The sequence below is a fragment of the Zonotrichia leucophrys genome, chromosome 9 (assembly GCF_028769735.1).
Source record: "Zonotrichia leucophrys gambelii isolate GWCS_2022_RI chromosome 9, RI_Zleu_2.0, whole genome shotgun sequence".
In the NCBI taxonomy this organism is placed as follows: Eukaryota; Metazoa; Chordata; class Aves; order Passeriformes; family Passerellidae; genus Zonotrichia; species Zonotrichia leucophrys.
In genome coordinates this window covers 18135934-18148949 of record NC_088179.1, presented here as the reverse complement: position 1 = coordinate 18148949, position 13016 = coordinate 18135934, and positions in this window count along the sequence as shown.

Below are 13016 nucleotides of genomic sequence, written 5' to 3'. Positions count from 1 at the left end.
GCTGTTGACTGCATGGGATTTTTGTCAATTTGCATAAATAAGACTGAAAACTAGGCCTGATACTCTTGTAATACTTTCCTTAATGCTTCAGTCAAGGAGTGGCAAACCAAATAATAGAAAAAAAATGGCTTGGTCCTTATGTTTTCTCTGATCACAAATCCACCCTTTTTCCTCCTCTAATTTCTTAGAAGGTTAAATCAGCAAGACAGGTTTTTCCTTAGATATGGGGATGCTTGGGCCTTTGTTTCATTTGATCTAAGAAACAAACACAAATACTGTAATCTTTGCAGCTTGTCTCCAGTAATTTCCATCCAAGAAGAATGGTCCAGGCTGCATCTGGGACTGGAAAACTTCAGAGAGGAGTTGGATATGAGCAGAGCTGTTGGTCACTGCTCTCTTACAAATATCACTGGTCCTCCTTCACCCAGAGCACTCAGGCTGGACTGCTCATATTTCCATTAAACGTTTGCAATTATGGGGGAATTATAACTATTGTATATTTGTACTTTACTGTATGCAGAGACCTGAAATTATGAGTGGAGCTCAGCTGTGCTAAGTCCTGTCCAGGGATTTTTTATTACAATCCCAGAGGCAAAATACTCCCATCCAGAAGTTCCTTGAGCCTGCTGGGGGTAGGTGGTGTGAAGGGTACATGGTGTGATGTGTAACAAAAAGATTTAGGGACATTTGAGTCATTTCTCCAGGACATTTCCAAGTCTGCCAGAAGTTTGTAAGGGTAGTCTCTGTTTCTCTTGCTTTCTTTTTAGATTTTTTTTTTCTGTTTTCATTCTTCTATGCTTTGACCTCTGCTTGTTCTTCATCTCTTTCTCCCCCCATGCAAACCCTCCCTTTTCATTCCTGACTCTCTCCTTCACTCCTCCCCTCACTCATTCTCTTCAGCACTGCAGCAATGGTAGTCAAAAGAAGAAAGGCACAGAATTATCTGTTACTAAATGGGTGGTGCTGATGGAAAATTAGGGAGGAGGAAAAGAGGAATTAATTATCCATAATGTAAGGGTTAAGAAATAAGATTTTCCCAACTAACACTAATATCTGAAGAAATCCTAAATTTGTGAGAAACATTCCTTCTTCCTTCATCAGAGGGCTCTGCAGCTGTACTCTTAGAAAAGGAGAGAGGGTCAAACCTTATGTTTTATCCCTGCTTTCTGTAAGTAACCTGCAAAGAGATTTTTTTTCTCAAGGTTGCAAAGCATCTGCTGCTCCAATTTCTCTGCTTCTTAGGAAGGATGAGGTGTAATTGTAATCTGTTGCTTTGAAATCCTTCTATGAAAGACATGAAAAATGTACAAGGTGTTATTGCTAGAAGGCAGTGTATGTAACCAGTCAGTAACTAGACGATCCTCCATTAATTTTTGTTTTGTTTATTTTTAAAGAGGTGTGAGACTGATATGGAGAATATGCCAAGTCAGCTGGATGAGTCAGCACAGGCAGCACAATGTGAGTTTAGTTTTTTAAAAAGAAAAATATTCACACTCCAACTCAGTTTATCACAATATTACCTGCAATTAAAAACCCAGAATAGTGTTACTAACATTTTCTTAAGTCTTTATTAGAAATGTGTCCTCATGTGCACCTAGTGGAGGAGCAGACAGTTAAGCTACTCTATGTATAACTACTTACCCTAAAAAAGTAAAATGAAAAACCAGCCTCTATATTTTTTTCAGTGCTGTCCTTGAGCAAAAACTAATAATGTGTATTTACATTACAGAGTATCTGCCCACTGATTTTTCTTATGAAAACTTCACAGCAGTGATAACCAAAAGCACTTCCCCTTGTAAATACATTTTTCAAATCTGTCTACATTGGCCTGAAGCCTTGCTGACCGCTCAACAGTACAAATAACATTTTTGAAAACCAATTCTTTTCTTCTCTGGAGTGGAAGCACATCAGACATTGTATCATATAAGCAGACATTTTTCTGGGCACTTTGGCTTTATATTTATAAAATAGGCAGAATGCTGATAATGTCCAAATAACCTGCTATGAAATACAAAAGATAAATCCAGTTGCAGAGTCATTTTACTTGAAGGGACATGTAGATGATAAGTTAGACCTTCTCTAACCCTATGCAATGCTTGGGACTGGAGAGTGATTTTCTGAAATTTGAGAGGAGAATTAGCATGCCATGAAGTTGGTGTCAGTGGGATAATATTGAGCACCTTTGTATTGTTTCCAGAGGAAAGGATTGTGGTTTTCCTTCTGGTGTTTTGCTCTATAAATGTGAGATTTGTTCAAGTACTGAATTAAATAGCAAAGGTTGGGTTGTGTTTGGTGCATTTTTTTTTAGGACTGTGGATAATGAATCACCCTGAGGCTGCTCTGAACCATGGGGTATCAGGGAGGGAAGGAATTTGACTGGTTTGGAATTGTGTCCCCAGTGGATGAATTGAAGAAAGAATAATATTTGTGTATTTTTGTTTGTTTTGGTTGTTTTTCACAATTTTCATCTTTCTTTATGCCTCAGAAGTGAGCAGAGGAAATAAGTTATTTTTCATTTACTGGTTGTAACAGAAGTTGCATGTCAATGTGGATATCTAATATTTTTTCAGAATTCCATGTGGCCATACTGTTGGGTCTGTTTGGGGTTTTTTAAATAAAATTTCCTAAATGTGGAAAATCCAAATATGTTGAGAAACCATGAATTTAAAACATTTAGTAGATTTAAAATTTTTTAGTAGATCGCTTTTTCTGTGGGATGAAGTAGGATGGTGACAGTGAATGTTGAAATTTTCCCTCTTTTTGTAATTTTGCTATTTGCCTTCAGAGGAGGGGGTGAGGTGAGTCCTATGGGAAGGATGGGAGGCAGCAATGAACCTTGTGAGCTACAGGCTCAAGGAGCAGGAGACCCCAGGGACTGCAGGAGGGCACAGCAGAGATCACCACTGCAGAACCAAAATCCTGCAGCTCGCCCAGAGGCTGCCAGCTGGGAGCAGCAGCATTCAGTGATGCCTTCAAGGCAGCAGCAGAAAGAATTTACAGGGGTCTGAGGAAGGGAAAAAGAATTTACAGGGGTCCGGGGAAGGTTGGTTGTGAAATAACAAGGCCCTCAGTGTGGCATGGAGGCAAGGACCTGCCTGGAATGACATAGTCACATTATTAGGGCTTTAGGTGACTCATCTTTATTTCAGTTCTGTCCAGCACTACTGGTATTAACAGAAACATTATAATAGGAAGAAAATTAAAAGACTGATACCAGATTAGTCAAGAATTGCCCATATAAAGCTATATAGGCAATAACTATATAAGCTATATAAGGAAATAACTTTGTATCAATAGAATGTGGTGCTAAGTTTGTATATGTGAAGCATGCCTTTCCATTCTTCTTATAATTCATTCTCTTCAACCTCATCACTTAATTTCCTTAAATGCTTTTTTGGATAAGTTATCTCTGTTTCTGTTCTGTGATGAAAATTTACATCAGGCAACTGAAGATAGACACTGAAGTTCTCAGATCTCAATTTTGCAGCAGAGATCTCCGCATTTCTCTGTCTCAGTAGGTGAGAATGACATGGAATGGTGTGACAGGTCCCTTCTGCGTGTCTGTCTCTCTGGCAGTGGTGTCATCAGTTGTGTGCTGCTCATGCAGTGCTGCCTGCTGGGTTTGGGCTCTCCTTGGTGGCTCCTTGGAGAAAAGGTCTCTGCTGACACCCTCAGAGCTCTCCCCTGCCCAGGCAGCCCCATGGCAGCCTGGTGGTTAATGGGATCCCCACTGGTGGTTAATGGGATCAACTCCAGCACCTGGGACGCTGAAGCAGGGGATGATCCTTACCCCACACTATGACAAAATGTAAAACTCCATTTGAGATGCTGTGTTAAGCAGGGACAAATCAATAAGTTCAGTCCATGCAATTCATCAGGTCTCAAAGGATTTCTGTCCAAAGGATGTGTTCATTTCTGTTTCTTGTCTAAATTAACACAAAAATAGGGAAAGATACTGAGACATGAGGTCACTAGGTGAAGGAGAAGTTTTTCAGTATACTATAAAACATTAATATTATCCTTATTAATAAAAATTAAAATCCCTTACCCTGAAGTAAGGTAGCTGTATCCTCTTCAGCCTCGTTTCTTGTTACTCCATGGATTTTGACCAGTTGAGTTGTATATCCAGTTCCTTTTTATGTCTGGTTCCTTGAATGATCAAGACCTAGGAGATAGTCAATGTACCATGTGTAAAATTTTTCAATATACCAAGTATAACATTACAGAAATTATACTTTTGCAATGGATGCATTAATCCAGCAACTTTAGTATTTTTTGACAAGGATTTTTATTTGACACTTACTTTATAAGATACAGTTTTGGATACATTTTAGATGAGACAACCTCTCTTTTTGTGTGGAAAGATTGTCTTTTTCTTCCCTGCTCTTAGTGGAGAGCTAGTACTTGTTTCTCAGGTACTTCTTGGGATGATGGGAAGCCAAATTTTGGACATCCGAAAGGTTCAAAATTAAACATCTTCTAGTACTATTCTTGCAGGCAGGGTGTTCAGACATTGTAGCAATTACATCTAATGTCAAATCTGAATGTCTGCAAATATTCTTTATTGCTAAAAGCAATGTTAGCAAGATTGCCCTACCTTTAGATCAGGACTTTAGAACTAGGATAGATCTTGGAATAAATTAGAGTTACAAATTATATTATTTGGATCAAGCATCCTGGGTTGAAATCAATTGCTTTGGATAACATGTTGAACTAGCTCTTCTTTAATTATAATAAAAATCAGTTTTACGTATATATGTCAGAATAGCTCCATTTAATTATATTAAAATTGGTTTTGCTAGATTTGTATACAAACTTGTCTCGTTAATATTGTGTATCTGGAATAATGCAGAAGTTATGTTGCCATGAATGTGGCTTCTGGTTCACAGAAGGAATTCACATCATTCACAGAAGAATTGGTTCTGTAGGTCCTGAAAGTCTATAAGATTACAGCAATAACTAGACATGACAATTTTTTAACTTTGAATAAGACTTTTAGCACATTGGGCAGTTGATTATTTGTGTACAGCAAGTATGGGCTCAGCTGTTTGTGTAATTTCCTTGAATAGCAGGTTGCACTCATAAGTGCACCATTAATTAGCTGCTTGTGCTATTAACTGCCATGGAGGTACAGCTACACCAGTTTGCTTTTTTATGAGCTTCTGTGAGAAATTTTTAGTGCTTGTCAAATACATGGGTAGAAAAAGAATAAACAAAAAATATGGCACTTTATAGATGTGATCCATACAGAGCTGTCTTCATAAGCCAGTAGGTGCTATTTCAAAACTGCTACCTAATTGCAAATTGTCCAAGAGTCATTTTTATTCAGCTTCTTGCTGACCTGTAAAACCAGACATTGCTCTCGTTTGCAGCTTCAACTCAGGTGTTTGAACCCCAGTAGCGAATTTCTGTACAGCTCTGCATCACCAGCTTGGTCACACAGTTCTTGGTTTTTAAATGTGAAGGAGACCAGAGCCCAAGAGTTGAAGTCAGTGTGAGTTTCTTCCCTGCCCTCTTTGGATCAGACTCATCAAACCCTGCAGAGGGGCAGGTTATTTGCACAACAGTTGTAGAGGCTCTTCCCTATGAATGAATAAACCATTTAGAATTGTATTTTGTGAAGTGCACAGTCGCCATAAATGGGATGAGAATTTTTTTTCCTCCTGAATTGGGCTCTTTGTACTGAAATGTGTAGTTAGCACAAATATTCATCCTCCTCTGCTGTACAAGCTGAAAGGGCCCAGAGGAAGCTTGAAAGTGCAAGTCACACTGACATTTCACTCATCAGTCCTTTGCCCTGATATTGTAACATCGCTGCTCCTCGGCAAAGGCAAAGTGGGGAACACATCCAGCTCATAGGAGAAAAGTTTAACTCTTCATGAGTAGTAAAATTCAGGGCTGAAACCGTGATGTTATATTAATTAAATTCCCTGTTTCACTTTATAATTGTGAGGCTCAGGAGCAGGAACCTCACACAGTTCTGAAGCAGAAAAGATGTGTGTAGACTGCTTATTTGTTGAAAACCTACAGTGAGTGCTACAGTACTTAAAAGGGAACCATAATTGCTCTAAGCTTTTCCTCTTCTGGGGTGTATAGTACTCTGATCTTCATAATCCTGGGTATTGAGAAACTGAATAACAGTCGTCTTGTTTAAAGTGAAAAACATCAATTGCATCTCTCCTCCCTGACTCTTCCCTGGCAGTATTGCCTTGAAAAGCAATTTTCCTCCAGAAGCACCGACACATTTGTGTCCTTAAAAATTAAGATGTTACATTAGTTCTCCAGATTCTGAAAGCAAATCATCATCAATACTCTTTATTTGAATGTCTTATATGAACATAACAAATAAAAGGATGCATAAAAGAATAAGGTTTATATATTTTGTATAAATAGATGTACTTTTCATATATGACATTTTTGGTGGAATGCTGCTCTGATCCGAACAGCTTCACCATTAAGATAGCTGTAATAATAATCATCTCCATGAAAATATTCATACTCCTTATATGTACTACTTCTATTTTTCTAGCCAGGATCTCACTAAGTATTTTATTTTAATATATTGGTATTTTCCTTCAGAGCCACATTAGAAATAACTAACAGACAAATTACTCATACACATGCTTTAGAGCACCAGAAACAAACAAATAAAGCCCCCCAAGTAATTGTCAGCCCATGTCAGCAATTCAGTTATTAGGATCACATAAACCCATGTCTTATATATTCCACCCAGAATTGTTTTAAGGTCCTTGTATGCATAGAATTTTGAAATATATTATTTGAATATAAAAGTAGATTATGTATTTCCCCTGTGGCTGGCCAAATGTCTTTCCAACAAAGGGTAAAATAAGAAGGCTATTTTTTTGTGTAAAAGAGTGATCTTTTTAGTCATGCTTGATTGCTTTTTCAGGACTGTCTCCATTTATAATGAGATATTCTTGGACTCATTTGAACCAGAAAGTTAGTAAAATTGTTACATTTTTTACATAAAATACCTTGAATTATTTAAACTGTCTCAAACTCAATATTTTTGAAATACGTGATATGTATTGGATTTTTTGCTTTGCAGGCTGAACACGACAAAAAATGGAAATATATTTAGCATATTTACAAGAAATATTTGTTTTAATCTTTCATACTTGTCAGCACTTCACACTAATTTAGTCTTATCTGCTGCTAAGGAGTTACACAGTAAGGGATGCACTTGTTATTCAAATCCCTATTAATGTTTCATATCATAGTTTGGCAAGAAAGCTGTGACTCTATTGGGCTATGATACAGGAAGTTTTAATTATCTGTACTTTTCAGAAAACTTGGCCTAGGATGTCTGTGCTGAGAACAATAATGTGAATTTACTTTTATCAGGAGTTTAAAGTTACATTATAAAATGTGTTCTGTGATACTGTTCTTATAAGATCTGATGTGCAATGAAATGTGCAGAGCTTGAGGAGAAGATGCCTTTTTATTATAATCACAGTGATAAAATTGTAAGTGTGCAATGCTTTAGGAATATTTATTTGCAGGTAAAGACAAATTTCACATTACCTAAGTTTGTTTTTTATATTCGAAACTACACAATCATTCTTCCATGCTTAGCTTGAGTCTAGTACTTGCATTGCTCTATATTTAGTCTTTTCCGTGAACTTTGTAAAATATTTCATTGTAATGTTAACAGAGCTTAGTTAGCAGTTCTGTAGTTTGCGGACAAAAAAAAAAATCTCTATCAGTTGTAGATCAAGTAGAAAAAACCCTGCAACAATTCCTTTTCAAAGGAGCAAGTTGTAGTTCAAAATTTTATTTTACAGTACTTTTATCTTTAGGCACTATGAGAAGCAGCTTTTTTACTTCTGAACCCACAGCAAAAGCCCGTGTCTCGTCTTTCCTGTAATTGTCCATTCTTTTTATAAGATTTATTTTTGCCTGTGGTGCTGAACTGAGAAAGTCACCCAGCTAAAATGTAGTTACTTCATTTCCAAGTAAAAACAATGGCGTTTTCATGTCCACACTTATTATTATTCTGAGAATGTACTAATTTGTTACATCCAAGATGCCGGTTAGCCTGGCCCGTGAAAGGGGCACGGTGCCAGCGCTGCAGCTCCTCAAAGGGCTCCTTTCATGGCGAGTGCTGGGACGGAGAGTGGCCCGCAGTGCCCGTGGGTGCGCAGGCAGCTCGCCAGCAGAGTCACCCTGCTCCTGGGCTCTGCTCTCAGTGAAGCTCAGACCATGATTTCACTAAATGTCGGCGTGGCCAGCCAAATTTTCGAGCCACCAGTGCTCTAAGGAGCAACTGATAAATGTTTTATCCCTGCGGGCTGCAGTTGATGTTGCACAAGGATTTTGCATGTGCTCAATGCATTATCGTTCTTGGCATTAAGCTTAGATAATTGTCTACTTATATTGAGCCTGTAATAGCAAAATACAAGTGAAGAGGCATGTTTTACAAAGTAAAACTATGAAATAGGTTTAGCTATATTACTATGGATTTTTTTTGTTCTATCCTACTAAATTTGAATGAGAATGAAGTATGATTCTATACCTTAATGCTGCTCAAACCAGGGTGGTCTCATAATTTTGTTTTACATGCATGACATTGCTTAAGGTCATTAGTTGTAAATCTTAGTATAAAAAGACTGAAAATATATTCAGTACTTTGTAGTTACCGAATACATATTTAAAAGCCTCTATGAAAAGTCGGGACCTACATGGCAGATTTTCAGTAGCTGAATGGTCAATTTAATGATGTAGATTAGCTGTATCTAAACAGTAAATGGAGATAGGCTGTTGCAAGGCTTTGATGAATATCTCTGATGCATATCCCAGTTGATCAATTTTCTAATTTTAGGGATTAGTATTCTGCTTTTCAATCCTAATATACCCTCTGGTTACGTTCTATTTGAAATTTAACTTAGATCAGGTATAGCTTCATTTACTTTTTGCTGTAGTTTAACTGTCTAACAAGTACAAATTAAATTTTAATTTGCTTTTTCTCTTTGCAGTGACTGTGATGTAATAGTCTCATTTTTCACTCATTTTTTTCTTAGCACTACCTGACTTCTAATTGGTTATTTAAATTACTGTTTTATATTAAAAGACGGCCTTCAGTATTGCTTTAAATGTTTTAAAAAGTAGCTTGCATTCAAAAATTTTATTCAGCCCAGTTAAATTCAACCATTAAGTTTAGCAGCTAAAACTAATAGAGAAAAATTACTTGTTTATCAGATAGATAATTACTGCAATAACTGTATATATTATTGTAATAGTTGTGCGTAGTATGATCAACTTTTTTATGTACATAAATTGTTTATGCAGTATCTACTGAAAACAGCTTTTTGTGCAAATATGAAGAAATATTTAAATAATTTATTTCAAGAAAATCTAATTTTGTTTTTATTGCTCATGTTCCTGGAGCTAAAGTAGTTCATGTGAAAGTGTGAATTTATTTTTTTTAATGTTTTCAACACAAAGGCTACTAGTGTCAATCCATTTGATAGAATACTCTCTTAAAAACATGCAAATCCAAACAGATTATGACTACTAATTTTGTCTTTGCAAATTCTGTATCTTTAACATACAGACTAATTAAATATTTGTAATAAAACAGTTAACTCCAGCGGGTTATTGCTGGGGTTTGCAAAACTGCATTGAAGTGCTTTCTTTTCATTTCATTGATAGTGGAACAAACATTTCTTTAATAAGGATACAGCACATTCTAATTTTGTAGCAGAAGCTTAGATAAGGATCAGGCCCCTCTGAATCACTGCTTTGACCTATGACATGGCAAGTGCTGAAGCTCTTTGGCAAAAGAAGAGTTAGTCATTCATTATTATGCACAGGACTTCCCAGTTCTAAAGGGGCTCTGTGCTTTCCCTCAGATAGACTTTGTTTGTTGGAAATGAGAACTGTATTTTGGCAGTAAAGGACAAGAACTGAAGCAACTCTGCAGGCAGACTCATTATGACATAATCCTTCATTAATCCTTATTCTCTATTAATAGATCATGACAGAAGTTTTGCTTTGGGTGACCATCTTCACCAGCAAGCCATGAGAGAGCAGTAATAGACAAAACCCCAAATAATAGACCCAAGCTCTTCTTTTCGGGCTAACATTTTATTTACAGCCTTAAGGAAGTACGTAGGTGTTACCTTGGAGAAGTTAGTGTGCTAAGTGATCTATTTTCTTCAAGTGCAACCTGGCTTTGTATCTGAGAAATGTGATTCATCTGTTGGAAAATGGATTACTTACATGACTTACCTGGCAGATAAACACACTGAAAAATTAGGCGTTGATTGCAGACTTGCTGCAGGAAAAATATAGGGATGCAAGACCCCATTAGAGTGGAAGTGGCAGTTAAAAGGGAAAGGACTGAAGAATGACATCTTAAGTGCCATGTGAAATGAATGTGACAAAATTTGGCCAAGAGAAGGAAAATTTGAGAGCTTTTTGTTTCCAAGAAAGTTCAGGAGAAAAACCCACATAACTGTGGAGTGTTTGGAAATGTAATTTTGTAAAAGTTACAAAACCTATTGTTTTACTTGTCATAAGAAAAAATACATTTGCCAAGAATAATGAGGTTAATATTTGCCTGATATAGCAACATACAGTCCTTGGCCACTCAAACTGCCAGAGACAGGCAGTGAAACAAAAAGTGCTGAGGAAAAACAAGTACATTAAATATTTTTCAAGGATTGTTAACCATTGATCAAGGTGTCCCTGGTTCTTGTTAGAGATACATTTACTTGCATTGGGTCTTGACTGTGCCATGTGCACAGAACTTCTAAGTGAGTTTGCTTATCTGCACAAGTGCTCCTGTCGGAACTGATGCTGCTGATGATGACAGAGCAGGCTTGTGGGTTTTGTTATACAAATTAGGCTTTGTAACATCTATTAATTTTGTCAAATATAATTTGAATATAAGCCAAAATTTGATTTCTGAAGCAACTGTCTGTATCCTACAAAAGCATTTATTCATTTAAACTGCAGTCCATTTAAAATGTAATGTGATATTTAAGTTGTTTAAGAGGGTAGACTGGACTACCTCCATTAGCTTCTGTGAAACTATACTGATTTACATCCATTGTGAATAAGATCACTATTTTTATTACATCTTCTTAAGATTTATTTCCTCTTTGTTATGATATGTGTTGTAATGCCAGTTTGAGAAAAAAGGTGCAGAAAATCCCACTGTTTGACAAACTGAGTGGAAAAGATTTGTATTTGTACTGGGTCTTCGAGGCACTTCCAGGATCCAATGCCTAGAAACACAGGTGAGAGAAACATATGCATCCAAAAATATAATAATTACTAAGATAAAATGTTGTTTGCTTCTATCAGGACAGTATTTTATGCCTGAAAATCTCAATATATATTTCTTTTGTGTAGTTTCTTAGCATCCTCTCCATTCTATTCAGAAAGATATAAAATATGAATAGATTGTTAAATTTTTCCATAGGGAAGGTTTGCCATTCATATAGGAGAGATAATGCAATGGGGTTTACAATTTATAATTTTTATTTTCATTTAGAAACTGTATTTCTACATACTGTGAGAAATTGTCAGCAAATGTGGTTTTCCCTCTGCAAGTAGCATTTATCACCTCAACTTTTCTGCTGAGAAGTTTGAATCTGATTTAGACACAATGTGGCCATTCAGATACAGGGTTAGAGAAGGAAGAATGGGAAAACATAATTCAGAATTTCTAAACCATTTATGTGGCACTCTTGTTTTGCACTTCTTTGGGAGCATGCACAATAAAACTGACTTGTGAGGGCAGTTTCACTCCTCTTGCTACTCGACACGTACACAGATAAAGCACTGATATCTTTGGCAGTAGGTGTGGCCACATAAATGCATTTGAGTGTTCAGGTCCTGAGTAGAGCTCAGTGCTTCAGCACATCTGGATTTAATTGTTGCTTTCTGAAGAAGAGATTTCTGATAGTAAGCAGCCCTTTAATCCAGGAGACAAAAGGCATAACAGGATTCAGTGGATGGATGCTGACATGCCAAATTCAGTCTGGAAATGAGATTCCAATTTTTAACATAAGGAGTAATTAGCCATCAGGGTGACTTAATGAGAAATAGGCTGGACCATGTCCCATACAGAACTTTAAAACTGAAATATCTTGTATTCAAATAAATTTTATGTCTTGAATGTAAGTAACAGGTTAGAAGAAATATGTGAATTTCCCCTCTAGTCTGTTAAATGTGGCTTTAATATAAATGATTGTATTTTTCTGAAGTTCAATTATCATTCATTATTTACTGTTATACTACTTTATGTGATTGTGATTACTGAAGGCTCTGTGTTAAACCAAGAGAAAAAGAAATACATTGTGTTTTCAGTTGTTCAGAACCAGTGGCACTGTGCTGGCTTGTGGCACTTCTGTTCAATGCTCAACAGCTCTTAGTGACTATAATAGTAATTCTATACTGTCTTTTGCATTTGATATCCTTCCTTTGCACAAAAATCATGGTTTTGGAAAAAGTTTCTCATTTGTTCCCATCTCCCTATCAGTCTTAGAAAATAATTGGGGTCAACACATCCAATGAGCAATTTTTCCTCTTATGTCACATCTTAGTATTCAGCATTTCTGGCTGGATCCAGGATGTTAAATAGGCATTGACATAACAGGGCTTTAAATATTTATTTTTTTTAAGTTAGACAGAAGTTTTTCAGTAAATGAGGTGGTGGGTGTGATGGCTTGCAGACTGAATGATATCATGCTGTTGTGAGAAAAACAGCATGAAGGACTGTATTCAGAAAGTGGTGAAATAATTGTTCTGTGCTGCTTGTCACTGAAAAAAACCAAAAATAATAAATCATAAACTACAGCAAGAAAGTTTCTTAGCAGAAGAAGGTTGGAAAGAAAGAGCATCTTTCTAGCAGTTAGGATGAAAAGTCACTGAAATAGTTTACCTAGAGATTTATCAAGTCACCATTACAATCTGCCTCACATGTTGGGCCAACATCTGTCAGTAGGGACCTACTCCCACAGGATCCTGCTCTTGTCCTGGGCCCT